Below are 20,958 nucleotides of genomic sequence, written 5' to 3'. Positions count from 1 at the left end.
ATTGGTCCATTTATAAGGGTTCATTGTTCCACAGAGTATAACACTATACCTGCAAAAGATGAAAAAGTTTGATTAAAAAAAATATGCATAAAAAGAGTAATAAATTCAGCTTGCCCACCTTTTTGTTAAGCATCTCCCTCATGTTTAAAGCACAAATATTGAATATACCCACACAGTTTTCATGGGACTCCTAATGGCTGCACTTTATGTGCTATTACAACCGTATGATGAATCTGTTTATTTTATTTTATTTTTTATTTTTTTGTAACCAGGGATGTCTGGACTAGATTGCGCACACCACAACTAATCCCCTAGGACCCTAAAGTTGACAGTTGGGTAAATCCCTTCACTGGCCACCCCTATTAGTAAACCAAGTGGATCGAACTCAAGACCTCTTGAGTAATATATCCAAAAGTTCTAATTGACCATTGGGCCACCAATGGTGATTGATGAATCTATCTATTGACAGTTGTGGCCACTGGTGGCTACCCCATAAGCCTTGTTGTGGCCACTGGTGACTCGTACGGACCCTACCTATGACCACCTATTGCCCGCACTGTGGCCAATAGCATGACCACCGCACTGCCACACCACTCTGGACCTATGACTTATATGTAACTGTAGCACCTTCTTTCATGTGTTTTAAGAGTACGGAATAAAAACAATGGTTTCTTCTTCCAATCACGGGGTGCGGACACACCTGCTGGGTTTCAAAATATTCCTTTCTTGACCAACAAGTAAGCAAGGTGTATGCCTTAACAATGAAGTAAGAAATCAAGTGCCCTGTTGTTTTTAATTGTTTATTAATAGAATTTGAGGTAGGCTAGACAACTCATCTTGATCAGTGGGTGAAGAGTTAGAGCCAACAACTATCTCCATCAACATGCATGAACCAACATATGAGCTTGACTATAAGGGAAAGCATTGGAGTCTCACACCAACTAGGCACACTTAAGCCTACTGGTTTTCATTCAACAAGGATTTATTGAGTGAAGAATCAAATCCACCTCAAATCCTATCATTTATGTGTTCCGGATAATTATTTTTAACACTTTTACTACGCTAGTAGTATTTATGTATCCCCTGACAACTACATCAACAATAAAACAAGGCAGAACATAACTGTAAAGAAATAAAAGGAACCTTAAAGCATCATGGTTCATTAAACATTTTGAAAGCTTTGCATCTTCTTCATCTTCTTCTCCTGGAAGTTGACTAATGCTAGTTTGAAGATGGGACTCTTCTCCTCTTAAATTCAAGGAGTTTGAGAAAGTGATGAGAATTAATTTCAAGGAGTTCAAGAGAGTGATATGTCAAGAAACACAATTGTAAAATACTTTTCTGATGATTTCATTCATTGTAATTCGACAATACATAGGCTAGATACAAGAACATTTACAAGGAAAGAATAAAAGAATTAATTAAAGAATATTACAGAAATTATCCTATAATTGTGAAAGAAATAAAATTCAATAATTAAGAATATTGATCATATCAATCTCTTAATTATAGGATATTCTAACACTCCCCCTCAAGTTGGAGCATGAATATCACACATGCCTAACTTGTCTAAAGTGTCATCAAATGCATTGTTGGCTTCGGCTTTGGTAAGAATGTTGGCTAGTTCGTCTTTAGACTTCACAAAATGAAATATAATGATCCCAGCTTCCAGTTTTTCCTTAATAAAGTGTCTATCAATTTCTACATGCTTCATCTAATCGTGCTGAACTAGATTGTGGGCAATCTCTATAACTAAAGTGTTATCACAATACAACTTCATTGCATCCTGAGAGTCAATCCCCTAATCTCTTAGTAAGTTCCTCAACTATAGTAGCTCACACACTCCAAAAGCCATGCCTCTGTACTCAGCTTCTACACTTGACCTTGCTACTACCGGTTGCTTTTTACTCGTTGCTTTTTACTCCTCCAAGTCACAAGGTTTCTCCCTACAAAAGTAAAGTATCCTGAAGATCTCTATTATCAACTAAACCAGCCCAATTTGCATCAGTGTAACCTTCTACCTTTAGATGATTGTGCTTAGTGAAAAGTAACCCTTTACCTGGAGTAGACTTCAAATACCTCAATATACGTTCCATGACATCCTTGTGAGGTTTACGAGGATCATACATAAACTAGATCACTACATGTAATACCCAAGATGTCAAAGGTATGTTCCTAACTCAAAATAGTCATTTAGATGTTAATTTTATGTTAAAAAGCATAAAATCTAACTAAGGGCAAAATAGTCAATTAATTTGGAACGGTATGAATCAATTATCCATATAAAGGTATTAGGGGCAAAGTAGTCATTTTGCCTATAGATAAGCATTGAAAAATTCAAGGATGAGTAGGCTTAATTGCATTTAATGGCATTAATTAAGTAATAATTATGTTTAGTCCAAAATGACCAAAATGCCCTTATATGAAGAATTAAGGACTTATGAGTTATACAATTAAAATAATAGGACCAATAGCATAATTTTGGAAAATTAATGAAATATTTTCCTATAAATGAGAGGAAATTCGTTCAAGCCAAGGGAGATAACATTTCTTCAACCATTCTTCCATTTTCTCTCAAATTTTCCATGAAATAAGCTTTCTCTCTCTAAGTTTTAAAGCAGTTTTGCATAATTTTTCAAGGAGAACAAGATAGGAGCCTTGGATCTTCAAGTTGGAGGGTTTAAGGTAAGGATTAAAAACCCTAGTTTTGATATGATTTGAAGATTTGAAGTAGATGTTGAGGTATGATGTTATATATGTAAGACTAAGGTGTAAAAGAAGACAAAGGCAAAGGATTTGTTGGAGGAATTCTTTAAAAAGGTAAGGAAGAACCTCCCATGACTTTAGGGATTATGCAAGGGTTTGTAGATTTTAATGAAACCTTAAATTAAGGCTTTAAGGCATAGAATTAGTTGATGGCAAGTGTAGTTGAACTCATTTATTCTATTTATTGCCTTGAATTCATTACACATGAAATTATTGCTATTTATATTTTATAAGTTGTTTTGTTTGATTGAAGAAAATGAAGTGTGGATGTTGATTGTGGCAAAACTTGCAGTATTAGAGGACACATGGTGTTGAATAGTTGCTATTAGAAGTGTTGATGTGTTGTTTGCATTAGCTTACAATGTTATAACAATAATGGATGATTATGGGAATGAGATTTTACACTTCCTTTAAGATGTTAAAGACTATTAAGGGAAGGTTTATTTGATCCATAAGTTGACCTATTGGTTAATTGTTAATAGGAATTGATGTGGCATAGTTTAATATGAAAAAATCAGATTTGGTAAGCTTAGGGGTTATGTTAAACATGCTTCAGTATTTCGACCATAACTTGAGTTATAAAAATCCAAATAAGATGATTCTTAAAGCGTAGAAATTTAAGACATAGCCCTACAACTTTTATGTTTAGGCCAAGAGCCAATTCGTTTAGCAAATGGATAGAAAATGGCCTGAAGTATAAGCTTCTAGTTATTAAAGTTTAAGGTTTAACATAATTAATTCTTATGATTATGAACTGATTATATATTGATGTGATTAAGTCATTTACTAATGTTTACCAATTAGTTAGATGATCTTTGAAAGATATACATGGTCATGATGTCAATGCATGATTAATGTTATGAAATGGCATGAAGATGCAATGTAATACATGTTTTAAGATAATGAATATAAGCAAGAGGTAATGTAAATAGATTAATAATCCATAAATGAATTAAAAGTATTAAGCTCACTAAAATATATATTTACATGCCATAAGATGTTAGAGATGCATATAGACATGATGGAAAATGCGTAAGCATATCCTCGTATACCGTTTAAGAAAAGATGAATATATGCTTTAGATGCTAAATAACACGTAAGCACGCCTCCCAATGATATGAGCTCTAGATGAATTTGAGGCTAGATGAATTTGAGGCTAGATGATATGAAGTGCTTAAGGCACTAAGAAAAGTCTAATCGGCTACACGTTAAATGCTTCATATGCAATTAGTTGCATTACATGAGTTATGATATTATTTACATCATAAGATGATTTATACTTATGTTAGATGATATTTAGATAATATCATGACATGTAATATGTTTACATACTTATTTGTATGTATATGCATTGATATTTACATAGCCATGGCATAAAATGGTGAAAAACATATGAATTAGAAAGAAAAAAAAAAAAAAAAGGAAGTATACCTAGATGTAAAAGATAAGTGGTGTGTTAACAACTATGTTTAAATGAAGGTCAAATAGCACATTTAGAATGAAATTGATCATTCCTTACTGAGCGATTAGCGCTCACCCTTTCATTGTTGATTGCTTTGTAGGTAGACCAGAAGCAAATGATGCTAGAGACAATGGGGCTACACGTGAGGGGAGATGATTTATTGTCATCTTGATGTTTTTATCTTGATGTAAATAATGTAAATGATAAATGTTTGTGAAACACCTTTGGAAGCTTCCACCCTATAAATATGTTTTGATTGTATAATTTCCAGATAAATTCTTAAAGTTTTTGAAATTATAAGTTTGGATACTACGTGACACCTTATATGCATGTTTTGGATATTATTATTTTTATCCTTACGCGGATTTTTTCTAAATACAACTCGTTCTCCAGACATATATCCCCGGGATTCTCATTGAGGGATATTCAGAGGATACCTGATTGGAGAGGAGTTTTACACTACACATACTGAATAAGTAATATCTAGCCTAGTGTAGGACATATAAATCAATTATCCCACAAGTCTCTGGTACCTTGCCTTATCAGTAAAAGTTGTATCCAAACAATGAAATAACTTATGATTTTGTTCAATAGGAGTATTCACAGGCTTACATCCAAGCATCCCCATTTCAGTTAACAAATCAAGAATGCATTTCCGTTGAGATAAGAAAATACCATTTTTTGATCTGGCTACTTCAATCCCAAGAAAGTACTTCAAGTCACCGAGCTATTTCATTTCAAATTTTGAGGCCAAATGTCATTGTAAGTTCTCAATTTCATCTTGATCATCATGTGTCACCACCATATCATCAACATAGATAATCAAAGCAATAATTCTGCCTTTTTGGTGCTTTAAAAGCAAGGTGTGATCTAAGTTGCTTTGTTTATAGCCGAAGTTCTTCATAGACTTGGTGAATCAGCCGAACCATGCTCTTAGAGATTACTTTAAACAATAAAAGGCCTTCTTGAGTTTGCACACCTTTGTTACATTTGAGTAATTCTCTATACTCAGAGGAAGATCCATATACACTTTTTCTACAAGATCTCCATGCAAGAGAGCATTTTTTACATCAAATTGACGAAGTGGCCTATCTCAGGTAAATGCAAACGACAAGAGCACTTTAACTGTGTTAAGCTTGGCAACTGGTGCAAAAATGTCTTGATAGTCAATCCCATAAGACTATATACCCTTTTTCAACCAACCAAGCTTTGTACCTTTCAATGATCTCATCTGCCTTATGCTTGATTGCAAATACCCATCTACCCACGGTCTTCTTTCCCTTCGGTAAAGGCACAAGTTCCCAAGTAGCATTCTTTTCAAGTGCTACCATTTGGGTCCATCTAGCATCTGCTAAAGCTTCTTGCATTTTACTATGAATAAAGATACCTGATAACTATAGCACATAATACGCATATGACTTGGACAATTTTTCTAAAGATACTTGATCACTAATGGGATGTCTAACTTTGGATTTAGGATCAGGCTCGTATTTAATGGGTGGTATAGCACGGTTAGAATGAGCTAGAAGACGATATTGAGACAATTGAGATTCAAATTAACATCATCAACAATCATAGAATTAGGATTAATGGGTACCTTTGAATGAGCTCAAGAGAAGATTAACTCAATGGTTGTGCTGGATTGTTAAGAGACATGGTACTATTATAGAGAGAATCATCTTTGGAGTTTAGAGTCATTTGTTCATTCGTAAATTCCTCGGTCACCCGGTTTTCTTCCTTCTATTCTTTCAGTTGTTTGGGAAACATCGGAGACAAAGAATTATTTTTACAGCATCTTTGGACATCCGATTTCCTTCGTTTAAATCTTGGGGAAAAAACACATGTAGTTTTTTGTGATTAATCACTTCGTCTTGATTCTCCCCCTAAAGTGGTAAATCAATCGTCGGTGTCTTTTAAAAAGTTCTATCTCATGAAAAATAACATCCATGGAAACATAAAATCTCCAAGAAGATGGATCATAACACTTGTAGCCTTTTTACTTATCCCATATCCCACAAAAACACACTTCATTGCACAAGGCTCAAGCTTAGTTCGTTGATGGGGATGCAAATGGACATAAACCACACATCCAAAATTCAAGGAGCCAAAAGTATCATCGATGGAAGAGTGCAATGATCAAAGAGAACATCCAATAGTCTTCTAAAATTGAGAACACTAGATGGTGTATAGTTTATTAAGTATGCCGTTAAATTCAAGGTGTCACCCCACAAGTGAGAGGGGGCATGACCTACAATCAAGAGAGACCGAGTAACTTCCAATAATTGTCTGTTTTCTACTCTGCAACACCATTTTGTTAAGAGAATAGGCACATATATGTTTGGTGAATAATCCCCTACTGAGTGCATGAATTCCATTAATTCTTGCTTCAAGTATTCTCCCCTATCATTGGAACAAACGAATTTTATTGGAATACCAAACTGAGTAGTTACCATTTGATGAAACAAGCGAAAAACCGAGCAGACATCACTCTTATGTTTTAATTGATAAACCCAAGTCATTCGAGTGCAATCATCAACAAAAGTTACAAACCACCTCATCCCATTAAGAGTAGAAATTGGTGTTGGTCCCTAAACATCCAAATGAATTAATGAAAAAGGTATATTTGCTTTATTATCACTTAAATGGAAAATAGTACGATGACTTTTTGCCATTACACAAGTTTCACAACTAAAATCCGAAAAATGACCTCCTCTAAACAAAGAGGGAAATAATCTCCTTAGATAGCTAAAAGAGGGATGTCCTTGTCTCTTATGCTACAACCAAATTTCCTCTTTTTTCTTATTCATCAAATCTTCCCTTAGCAAGTGAGATTGCCGTTCTCTGTTGGAATGTTGGAACCCATCCTCCAGATAATGCAATCCTCTGTTTTGTCTATCACAGCCAATCTTCTTCTTGGTATAGATGTCCTAAAAACACAATGAGTAGGAAAAAATAGAGCAATACAATTATGAGATTTGGTTAATTGATTAATAGAGAGAAGATTATAGTTTAATGATGGCACAAATCAGACATCTTTGATAGCTAAGGTGGGGGATAACCGGATTGTACTAACTCCAACAACTGAAGATGATACACCATTGGCATTGGCAATGGTAGTTTTGGAACATTTAGGGGATAAGTAACTAAACCTATAACGATCACAAGTCATATGGTCTGTTGCACCAGAGTCAATTATTCAATCACTATTTTGTTGAACCGGTCATCACGGCCACAAAATTAAACCTAAATACCATAGTTAGTGGTAAGCAGGGTCGAATCCACAGAGAACAAGACTAATGACCTAATGTATATTTAAGTTAACGAAAGAGAACTTGGAAAATTGATTGATTAAAACTAAGGAAACTAATTCATTGTAGAAAATTAAAAGCATCAAATAAATTGCTAACTAAAACACAGTATTAAAAGAGTTGCTGCTACAGATTCGGTTTGACTCAAGACCAACTCTCACAATTCCTCTCCTCGCTCTTCAATTTCCTAAACCTACAAGGCTAGGCAAATCAATAAAAACATCTCCCGGCAACCTAGGTATAATCTATCTTGTCTCCCCATCATCTTAGTTATAGATCGATTGGTTAAAGACTATCATCGACTAACCAAAAAATGCTAAACCCTTAAACACCACTAGTTGGTACAACGTTAACAAGTACAACCTATCAACTTGTATCATCCAATCAACTAATTACACAACAAATGCATTCCTAGTAGAAATGATATTAAACACTAATACAACTTGATTGCAATCAGTATCGAAGCAATCTAAAGTCATAATCAACATTAAAAACCAACATTCAATTATGCGAAAAGTTATATGTCAACAAACGTTCTCAATGGACATTATCAATTCAGCACGTCAAGCATCAGAATAATATTTAAGCATCACAAACAAACTGAAACGAAAACAAATATCATCTGAATACAAGAAACTTAACCAAATATCCAACATTCAGGCTCATCTAACTAGTCAAGAACTGCCAATAAGATCCACGAGTGTCGATCCTGATTTCCCTACACCGTAACAGGCAACTAGGAGCTCAGCCGCTCATGGTGATGTCGACAAAGGCTGGAATGGTGGAAACAAAGCTGGTCATGGTGAAGAGAAAGTAACTGACAATAAGATGATGCGAAGAAGGAGCAAAAACAACCAACAGATAGCCCGAAATACGAACAGTTGCACTTGCCAGGAAATGTTAGTTTTCTGGTGGGTCTTCCGGCAAATGGTAGTAGAATGGGATCCGAAGGTACCAATGGAAATCTCAAGTGATGGGGAGTTTGGATCAAGTCCTGGGGAGATAAAAGGTCGACAAAAAGAGAGCAAAATCATGCTAGGAAGTCAAAGATTTGTCGAATCAAGGTGATGGATCTCGCCGAAAAAAGGGGAGATCGGCGGCGGAAATGTGAGAGGAAGTTAATGGGGTGATGGCCAATACAAAAGGAGCTCAATTGACACCGAAGAACGGTACAAACTCCAGTGGAAGGTGAAGAGTCACTACGTGGAAACGGTGGTATGTCACTGACATGGGTGACTAGTCTGTGTGAGAAGGCGAAGAGTCGTCGGCTTGGAAGATGAAAGGTCGCCTACCAGCGACCAAACTCCAGTGATGGGTAAAGGTCTTTGGCGACTGCCTCCTGTTTGTGACCTTTCGCTTCATTTTTATACAAAATGTGGTAAATTTCCATTTAGTTCCTACATGATTGAAAAGTGACAAAATCAACCTCTTGAAACATGTCATTTTACCCCCTAAACAGCATAAATGAGACAAAATCACCCCTAATCCATAAACCACAACCGAATATCAATTCATGCCATTTCCAAATTCATTCCAAATATGCTAAATTCATAGGAAAATATTAGGATGCAATTTTTCGTGAATAAATACATAAATTTCTTAATTACCTCAATATGATTTCATTTTAATCGCACATAGGCTTTTTTTATCGCCAAAATCAAGTCACTTTCATGACTCTGACATATTCCAATAAATGAATGTGAAAAATAGAGAATTGATTGTAAATTTATTATGTATGTATTGATAAATTATACATCAATATATGGGAAAATAAATAACTAATGTAGGAAACAAATAATCTAATCTAGGAAATGAATAATCTAACTTTCTATTTTATAAATTTTATTCTTAATATATATTGATTACATTCCTAATATCTTATTATAGATTTATACACTTAATCATGCAATATCTGTAAGATTTTGCATGATTATCTACAACACTCCCCCTCAAGATGGAGCATAGATGTTAATCATGCCCAACTCGTTACAAATATAATCAATTTGAATCTCATTCAAACCTTTAGTGAAAACATCTCTTATTGCTCTCCAGTCTTCACATATCTTATAGAGATTAAACCTTGCTGTATTTTCTCACGAATGAAATGACAGTCAATTTCAATGTGCTTAGTTCATTCATGAAATACAGGATTAGAAGCAATATGAAGAGCGGCTTGGTTATCACACCACAATTTCACTGGCAAAGAGGCCATAAGACCAACTTCAGTCAAAAACTGATATATCCATATTACTTCACACACAGATTGGGCGATAGCCCTATATTCCGATTCTACACTAGACCTGGACATAACCGTTTGCTTCTTACTTTTCCATGAGACCAAATTTCCACCAACAAAAACACAGTAGCCTGTAGTGGATCTTCTATCTATCTTGGAACCCACCCAATCTACATCAAAAAAGCACTCAATATTATTATGTCCATGATTTTCGTACAAAATACCACGTCCTGGAGCTCCTTTCAGATAACACAAAATCTGCTCTAACGCTGCCTAATAGTCAACCGTAGGAGAAGACATGAATTGACTTACTACATTGACAGAAAGCGCAATATCAGGACGAGTGACTGTTAGATAGTTCAACTTTCCAACCAGTCTTCTATAACTCTCAGGATCTTCAAACAGTTCACCATCTTTGGTAAGTTGCAAATTAGGAAACATTGGCGTACTACATGGCTTAGCTCCCAATTTTCCTATCTCAGTTAATAAGTCAAGTACATATTTCCTTTGAGAGAGAAAGATGTCTTTCTTGCTCTTTGTTACCTCAACCCCAAGAAATACTTCAACAGTTCTAAATCTTTTGTATGAAAATGGGTGTGAAGAAAAGACTTAAGTAATAAAATCCCTATAATGTCACTCCTAGTGATGATAATGTCGTCAACATATGACAAGAAGAATAATGTCAACTGCCAATTATTTGTAAAAGACTGAGTGATTAGACTTGCTCTTTGTCATTCTAAACTTTTCAAATACATGACTGAACTTTCCAAACCAAGCACGTGGACTCTATTTCAAACCATACAACGATTTGTGAAGACGACAAACTTTCCCATACTCCTCCTGAGCAAAAAAACCGAGGTGGTTGCTCCATATAAACTTATTCTAGAAGGTCACCATGTAAAAAAGCATTTTTGATGTCCAACTGATGTAATGGCCAAGAATGAGTAGCCACCATAGAGATAAATAAGCGAACAGAAGCCAATTCCACTCCATAAGTTTAAGCATAACCTTTAGCTACAAGACAAGCTTTAAGTCTAGCCATTGACCCATCAAGATTTACTTTAATAGCAAACACCCATTTGCATCCAATAGGTCTCTTTCCAGTAGGTAAGTCAACCAAGGTCCAAATACTTTTAACATCTAAATCATTCATCTCTTCTATATAGCATCACACTAGCCAAGATGAGATAAGGCTTCATGAACAATTGTAGGAAGGGAGACAGAGTCTAGGGATGCCACAAAAGAACAAGAAGAAGATGATAGGTGATCATAAGAAAAAAATGAAGAGATAGGATAAATACACTAACGTTTACCTTTCCACAGAACAATAGGAAGATCAAGATCACTCAAGGCCGGATCCAACAACGAAGAGTCTTAGGCAGGACATGAATTCTAAGGGTCTTCCTGACTAGGAATACAGGTGTCGAGATAACTGGAGACTGGATTTGACGACGAAGGGACTAGTACAGGAGGTTCCTGTCGACGAGAATAGACAATGCGAATTGGAGGTAGTGGACAGACAAGAGGTGGTGCCGGAGGAGGAACAGTAGGTGGGGAAGCATCAAGGGTAGGAGTAGCCAATAGGGATGTGACAATGTAGATTAGTAAATCATCATCCTCCCCCTGACTTGTATAGGTAGACGAAGTAGGAAAAAAAATGGGTGTTTTCTAAGAAAGTAACATCAGATGACACCAGATATCTATTAAGACTAGGACAATAGCATCGATATCCCTTTTGAAGGCGAGAGTAACCTAGAAAAACACATTTAAGAGATTTGGGATCTAACTTTGTTACCTAGGGTCGAACATCACGAACAAAACAAGTACTACCAAATATCTTTGGTGCAATAAGAAACAAAGGCTTAGATGAGAAGAGGACATTGTAAGGAGTAAAACCATTAAGAATAGACGAAGGCATGTGGTTAATTAGAAAACAGGCCGTGAAAACTGCATTGGCCCAAAACTATTTAGGAACTTGTATTTGAAATAATAGGGCTCGGGCGGTTTCAAGAAGGTGCCTATTTTTCCTCTCAGCTACTCCATTTTGGGATGGTGTGTCAACATAAGGGGATTGATGAAGAATGCCATGCTGACTCATATAAAACTGAAAAGAACTCAAAAAATATTCTTTGGCATTATCACTTCTTAATGTCTGGACAGAAGTATTAAATTGAGTTTTAACTTCAACACAAAAGGCACAAAAATGAGAAAACAACTCAGAACGATTTTTAATTAAATAAAGCCAAGTTACACGAGAGTTGTCATCAACAAAGGTAACAAAATGTTTAAATCCAGATTTAGACATAATAGAACACAGAGTCCAAACATCTGAATGAACTAATTCAAACGGGACACTAGCCTATTTATTGACTCTTGGACTTGAAGGAAGACGATGGTGTTTGGCAAGTTGACATGACTCACAATCTAACAAAGATAAATTATTAAACTGAGGACATAGGTTCTTTAACAATGGTAAAGAAGGATGTCCTAACTAACAATGCACCTCAGAAGGGGTCGAAATACTAGAACATGCAATGGTTCTGGGCACCTATGTGTCAAGGATGTAAAGCCCTCCAGATTCATGTCCTTTACCAATAATCTACCTCGTCATAAGATCCTAAAACAGGTAGTGATTAGGGAAAAAAGAAATGCAACATTTAAAAGCACGAGTGAGTTTACTCACATAAATTAAATTAAAAGCGAACTGTGGTAGACTCAATATAGAGGATAAGAAATTAACGGAGTAGGGTTAACAGACCTAGACCCAAGAACAAAAAAAGTTGACCCATCAGCTAAAGTAACATTAGACGAGGAATTATGTGACTAATATGTTGAAAAGAGACTAGGATTACCTGTCATATGATCTGTGGCACCAGAATCAATGACCCATTTAGAGGATAAGGAAATAAGACATGTATTTGGTTTACCTGACTCAGCGAGAGCAATGATGGAAGTAGATGAACACTTCAATGATTCTTGATACTGAGAAAACTTGGCAAACTCATCAGCTGAAATCATAACTGTCTTCTCAAAAGTATCAATAGCGGCAACATGAGCTGACTGAGTTTTCTGGACCTTATTTTACAACTTTCTACACATGCGCTTTGTATGACTGGGTTCATGACAGTAGTAGCACAAAATCCCTCCTGACTTCTTACTCTGATTATCATGATTATTTGAACCCCCTTCTCTATTATTTCTTCTGTTACATGAACGCCCAGTGTCATTATTCCGACTTACAAGAGCACTACTTGACTGAACAGATGGAAGGCTTTCTGTACGATAAACCCTAGTAAATACATCTTGGAGGTAGGTGATCTCAAAATTGGCGAGAACCAGAGATTTAGCAGATTCAAACTCAGAAGGGAGTCCAGCTAGGAAACTCATAACCGCCATTTTCTCTCGTTGAGCTTGTTGAACTTTCACATTAGCACTCACCGGTAAAAGGACGTTAAGTTCTTCATATATCCTTTTAAAGTCCATAAAATATACTGTAAGAGACCTATCTTGTTTCGCAGCTCGATAAAAGGCTTTGCATACGTCAAAAATACAAGAAACATTCATTTCCCAGAATACAAAAAAATCTAGATAGTCTATCAACTCTTTCACATATTCACAATGATTAATTAAACCAAGTACCTCATTGTTGATGGAGTTTCGTATCTGCAAGAATAGCTGGGCATCCTCTCTCAACCATGTTTGCTTTAAATCATCTTCAGATGGATCTTTTGTGAGATGATCATCTTTACCAATGCTTCGCAGGCAGAGACGAATTGTCTTACTCCAATCAAAATAGTTATCAGACCCATTAGGCTTATGTTCCGTAATTTTCGACATTACAGGAACCATATCAGTTATAGGCTTATCAACCATGGTAAGAAGATGAAAATTGATCTCAACACAAATAGACAACACAACTTGCAGACGAAAATCAACAAACTGACCTCAACACAAATAGCCAACAAAACTCTTCAAAGAATGAAATCTGATACTAATAGAAATCAACAAAACTGATCTGACCTGGCTGAGATACTGAGGAACTAATCACACAGACTTGCCGAAAATATGAAGACAAAGCCGAGAAGGGTGATCGGAGCACTGTCCTTTGTCACACATGCCTCCACGTGCTAGCGCGTGGAGACTGCAATAGATGAAAAAGATGGCACATGAGACTCACATGCTGCTCATCCGGTGATCGGACTTTAAGGAATAGTCGATTGGCAGGAGGGGCTTCTTCCTAGGCAGGCGGTGAGAAAAAAAAGGTCACTCTCTAGGGTGACTCACAAATAATGCTCACTTGGCTAGAGAAAAAGAAAACGAAATTGAAAAACAACCTAGAATTGCTCTAATGCCATGTGAAAAACAGAGAACTTATTGTAATTTTATTATGTATGTATTGATAAATTATACATCAATATATAGGAAAATAAAGAACTAATCTAGGAAACAAATAATCTAGTCTAGGAAATGAATAATCTAACTTCCTATTTTACAGATTTGTTCTTAATATATATTGATTACAGTCCTAATATCTTATTATAGATTTATACACTTAATCATGCAATATCTGTAAGATTTTACATGATTATCTACAACAAAGACATACCTGACTTAGCAGTAAATCCAGGAGTTATGGCTAGATTCCCCTTTGGATTAATGTCTAGAAGACATCTGAGGGTCCATTTGTTTCATTATTCCATATCCTATTTCCAATCCTATCCTCAAAATAACTGTTTGTTTCATTATCCTCAAAATGCTATTATATTTTCTTCAACTATATTTTAATTCTCTTAAATTTATTAATTTAACTAAACACCCTCAGAAAAAGAAAGTTTAAAAATTAACAAAAACACCCCCACTCACCCACATTTGTCAGATTCCAGCCACCACCGTCGGAAGGTGGTTGGAATTTGGTATAATTGCACATTACCGACTGGATCTGGCCAGTAGTGTGCGAATCTATCTTTTTCGGCCAAATCCACGGCCAGATTTTTTATCGTAGCTAGTCATCAATGATGGCTAAGATATGGTCATCAATGATGGCTAAGATATGGCCATCGTTGACGGCCAGAAATGGCCATAGATCTAGCCTTTTTTGGCCAAATCTGTGGTGGATTTGGCTAGAAAAGGCCATATCGGCACACAAACGGCCAGATCTGACCAATCGTGCGTTGTAACACTAGATTCCGATGGTGGTGGCTAGAATTTGGCAACTATAGGTGGGGGTGTTTTTGTCATTTTACAAAAAAATTATATATTGGGGTGTTTCATAAATTAGTAAACCTAAAGGGTTGTTTTTGTTAATTTTTAAATCCTACCTCGTTATTCCCACCCAACTCTAAAAATATCAAAAATCCTATCCAAAATACTAAAACAAATGGACCTGAGACATTTTCTTACCCTTTGGATGCCAATCTGGATATACATGGATTCGAAAGCATGTATCTATTGTATGACCCATATCATTACAATGATTACATTTCCTATCCTTCTTTGAGGTAGGCATTTTCTAAGAGGCCATTACAGCCGCTTCTCCAATTTTTCCTCCAAGCATAGCATCTTGGCGATTAGCTTCCGCACAAACCATAGCATAAACAACCTGTAAATCTAGAAGTGTTTTGGTAGCAAGTACGCGACCTTGAATCCATCTAATTGAGGTCAAGACTAGCTAAAAACATATACACACATTGATAATTAACCTTAGTCGTATATTTCACAATATCATTGGCACACTACATAGTATAGTCATCAATATCATCAAGTTCTTGCCATATTTTTTGTAGTTTGCCAAACTAAGAAATAACAAAACCTCCACTCTAGCAGACATAAATTACATCGCAATGTAATTGATAGACTTTCGATGCATCCTAGTTGACCGAATATGTCTGTTTAGCAGCCTCCCATATTTCCTTCATCTTAGCCAACCGAAGGAAGAGAGATCTGATGTCCTTTGTCATTGCATCAAGGAGCCAAGATTTGACCAAGCAGTTTTCATCTTCCCATGCTTCATGTTCCTCCGAATGAACATCTTTTGGTGTGGCCGTAGTACCCAAAATAAAACCCCAACGTTTTTACCCACGGATCTTATTTTGAGAGTTCAAAGACCACTCAACATAATTGGTGCCATCAAGTCATTCCGAAGTGATTAGAGAAGAAGTTTCGTACGTATGGAATCCAACCGATATAGTAGTAGATTCATTCTTCTTTAGAGAATCATTACTACTTTCTTCTAAATCAGCCACAACGGTAAAGATAACAAAAAACTTCGCAGTAGAATGATATGAACAAAAACAACAATTGTGAACACAAGACCAAACTTCAATTACTAGGGCAAAGAAGAGGAGATTGAAAGAGGCTCTAATACCATGTCAAGAAACACAATTGTGGAATAATTTTCTAATGATTTCATTCATTGTACTTCTACAATATTATATAGGCTAGATACAAGAACATTTACAAGGAATGAATAAAAGAATTAATTACAGAATATTACAGAAAATATCATATAATTATGAAAGAAATAATATCTTATAATTAAGACTATTGATCATATCAATCTCTTAATTATAGGATATTCTAACATCTCTTAATTATAGGATATTCTAACATGATAAGAATGTGTTCGTGTGTTCATGATGACTGAAAAGTGCCAGGGTTTTAATATATATAGAAAACAAAAACCACAACAGTCCTAATTACTTTTGTAAAGTGAGCTAGATAACATTTTTATAATGGCGTATGTTACTAGAAGTCTAGTTTTGTTAATCTTATCCACGTAGAATTAATTTGTTTTCATTTGTGATGAATCTGAGTATTTAGTTTGAGTGGAATTATGATCTAAGCTTTTATATAAAGTTATAATAATTAGTTTAGTCGTTGTTATTTTAATTTACATTTTTTTCTTTTCATAGAAACTTCAACAAATGTTTTTGGCTTTCAACATTTCTTGCTGTCCCAACAATGCCATTTCTTTTTTGGGTAAGAACAATGCCATTTCTAATATTCGTCCCCACCATCTCAAGGACTAGGAATATTAGTACAATTAATTAATAGATTGATAGTGGGGAAGTGGGGATAGTTGAGATGGTTAGAAGTACATTGCTAACATTTGTTGCATGCAAAAATTTATGTTATGATGGGCCAAAATAAAAACTAACTACACATTAATATTTTTGCTCATAAATATTTTTGTTAGGGTGGGCCAAAATCCAGAAATTGTATATATTAATATTTTTTTAAAAAATTGGACCTAGACTTTCTTCTTTTGTGGAGCCTTGAGAAAGTCACTAACGATGGGTTAGTATAATTTTCCTATTGCTGATTTGGCCCTGCGCTGATTCAGGAGCTTCTTCTTTAGTCTAGGATTCTAAATAATAAACAAATCAAAAGAAGCGGCTAGGCAAGAACAAGAAGCGGTCGTCGTCCGACAGCCAGAACTAGAGTAGCATCCACCCTTGGTTGCACGTATTAAGATTTAAAGTACTCTACTTAAAAACACAAACAAATGAGAATGACTTCATGATCCGTTCAGGTTTAACATTTTTATTTCATTGAAACAAGTCAAAACTGTTAGAATTTGAGGTGGCCTTGACTCCTCACCTAATAAGGCCTTGTTGAATGGGAGTATTACCCCCTCTTATAACCCAATAGGTTTGAGCATGCCTTGTCGATGTGGGATTCCAACACTCCCCCTCAAGGTCAAGCCCATATGTTGGGTCATGCATGTTATTTGAGATAGTTGCTGGCTCTAACTCTTCACCCTCTGGCCAAACGCTCAGCTCAACTGAATTTGGGCTCTGATACCGTGTTAGAATTTGAGATGGGCCTAACTCCTCACCCAATAAGGCCTTGTTGAATGGAAGGATTACCCCTTCTTATAACCCAATAGGCTTGAGCATGCCTAGTTGATGTGAGACTCCAACACTCACTCTCATGGTCAAGCCCATATTTTGGGTCATGCCTGTTTTTTGGAGGTAATTGTCGGCTCTAACTCCTCACCCGCTGGCCAAGCGCTCAGCTCAACTGAACTGGGCTTTGATACCATGTTAGAATTTGAGGTGGGCTTGACTCCTCACCCAATAAGGCCTTGTCAATTGAACCTGGACTCTGATACCATGTTAGAATTTGAGGTGGGTCTAACTCCTCACCCAATAAGGTCTTGTTGAATGGGAGGATTACCCCCTCTTATAACCCAACAGGCTTGAGCGTGCCTAGTCGATGTGGGACCCCAACACTCCCCCTCACAGTCAAGCCCATATGTTAGGTCATGCCTGTTATTGGAGGTAGTTGCTGGCTCTAACTCCTTACTCGCTGGCCAAGTGCTCAGCTCAACTGAACCTGGGCTCTGATACCATGTTAGAATTTGAGGTGAGTCTAAGTTCTCACCCAATAAGGTCTTGTTGAATGGGAGGATTACCCCCTCTTATAACCCAATAGGCTTGAGCGTGCCTAGTCGATGTGGGGACTCCACACTCCTCCTCACGGTTAAGCCATATTTTGGGTCATGCCTATTTTAGAGATATTTGCTGGCTCTAACTCCTCACCTACTGGCCAAGCGCTCAGCTCAACTGAACCTAGGCTTTGATACCATGTTAGAATTTGAGGTGGGCCTAACTCCTCACCCAATAAGGCCGTTGAATGGGAGAGTACCCCCTCTTATAACCCAATAGGCTTGAGCGTGTCTAGTCGATGTCACTAGAAAAAACTGACTTTCTGCGTCTAGCAAAATTAGATGCAGAAGTCACATTTAGATGCTAAACTTTTTAGCATCTAATTCGGTAGTTGCCCCTTACTTGCAGTAGCTGGTTGCAGATTCATAGCGGTCATATTGTGGTTTAGACGCAAAAAGTTTTTTTTTTTTTTTTTTTTTGCGACTATCAAAATAGTCGACAAATGTTGTTCAAAATAGTCCCCCAACTTAGACGCTAAAAGTTGAAGGGTAATTTGGTAAAATTGTATAGCGACTAATCAATTAGTTGCAAAATGTCGGTTTTAGTGTCTAATAATTTGTCACGAATCCCACGCAAATTAGTCGCCAAAGGTGTAAGGGTAATTTCGTCAAGGCTTTTGCAACTATTTATTAGTGACGAATGTATCTTTTGTGACCAAAATTTAGTGGCTACTTGTAACTCTTTTAGACGCTAATGTAGAATCCAAACGGTTTTCGCAACTATTTATTAGTGGCCGAATGTATCTTTTGGTGACCAAAATTAGTGTTAATTATAGTCATTTTAGACGCTGAATGTGGAATCCAATAGGTTTTTGTGACTTTTTATTAGTGGCCGAATTATCTTTTAGTGACAAAAATTTAGTGGTTAATTGTAATCATTTTAGACGCTGAATGTGAAATCTGAAATGTATCGCGACTATTTTTTAGATGCTGAATATGGAACAATTATACTAAATTACTTTTTGCTACTAAAACATTAGTTGCAGAATGTGTTTTTTTAGAGCATTTCATATTGACCTCCAGCGATGCCACTATGCTAAATGACTTTTTGCTACTAAAATATAGTTGCAGAATGTTTTTTTAGAGCATTTCGTATTGACCTACATTATACATTCAACATGAACAAAATAATGGACACAATATTAAAATCTGATCACTAAACAAAAATCAATTTTATATCTATATATGTAGTCAATACATGGATTTTTATGATGATGAGCAATAAAAATCCAAAATGCACTATACACTGTGCATAACCCAAAAGAACACATGCACCCACATTTTCCTTTTTCTACCTATCTATCTGTGCATACTAACAAAAAATGCCCACCCCATGTAACCATCTAACACATATATGCAAACAATCCTAAAAAGATGGTTCTACCCCCATGTCAAAATATCTATTGTCCATACAACACTAAAATAACCATCAATACCGTTAGCACATCAAGTGTCACCAATTCCGGTATTTGAAATAGCTGTAGTTGATGAGGACGAGTCTTCATCAGTTCGAGAAGGCAGTGCTGTCGAGTTGGAGCTTTATCAGATTTTCTCAGTTCAAGGGCTATAGTGCTGCTTATCATCTCTAACAGGACCAATTGTTGGTGTTCAAGGCTTTTTATTTTCTCTTTTTGTTGATCAAATAAGATTAGCTGGTCCTCCAACTGTTTAATCTTCTATCCATTGTGACCTTTAGGTCACAAACAAAACATAAATTCAGTATCATAATATGTTCTATCACAAAGACAATACTCAACCCAATTAAACCACATTCATCCATGCGAAAATATAGTACTAGTGATAATGTAAATGGGTCTAAACGATCAATAAATTAATTAAATATCAATTTACGTAACTTATACCTTTTTGTTATGGTTGAGTAGTTGTGGTGCCGCAGTCTTCTTAGCCTCGGTCTTCAAGTCAACTTTAAGATCCTCAAAAACCTTTTACAACAAATAATAGGTTTTAATTTTATAATTTATCAAGAATATGTCATTTTTCTTATATGAAAAGAAATACCACACTCTAAATTATTAATGTAGGAAACCTCTCTTTGGTACCTAATTAAATACATATAAAAAACGTCAACTCTCGTAGAAGTAATGGAGACAAAGATGGCTATGGAGGCAAGCAATAAAAAAGAAAAACAATATGTAACTGGCTAATTAATTAAAGAGATTAGGTAAGAATTACAAGGACTTTAACAAGTAACACCATGATTTAGACATTATAAAGTCTTAAATGATAGAATCAGACTTGTAGAACGGCAGGAAAAGCAAGCTTTACAACTTTAATTATTTTTTCGTTGAGCATGCCTATCCTCACAATCTTATAGATATAAAAATTAATTATATAATTCTAACCAAACTTTGTTATCTTCACTTTTTATAAGAAAATTATTAAAAATTAAGAATTGTTGTAACTGATGATTCATCAAATTACACTACTAATTAAAGCCTTCTATAATTTTTACTTGCCCAAAAGCACTTAACAAATTTTTACTTGCCCAAAAGCACTTAATAAAGTATATGTGTAGTTCTCGCTCGGAAACAATATTTAATTTTAGAAGAAATTAAAGGTATTGATATAGCTAACTATACCAGGACTTATTTCAAAGTTAACTAAGCAAAAAGCATTAAGATCTCGAAGATGAAATGTAGCACTAAGGCCGCATCAATTGAATGGATGCATTTAATAGTAAGGGTATCCAAACCAAATTAATTTCACTTTATGGATC

This window comes from Pistacia vera, unplaced genomic scaffold (assembly GCF_008641045.1).
Source record: "Pistacia vera cultivar Batoury unplaced genomic scaffold, PisVer_v2 Contig392, whole genome shotgun sequence".
NCBI lineage: Eukaryota > Viridiplantae > Streptophyta > Magnoliopsida > Sapindales > Anacardiaceae > Pistacia > Pistacia vera.
Note: the sequence above shows the minus strand (reverse complement) of the source record.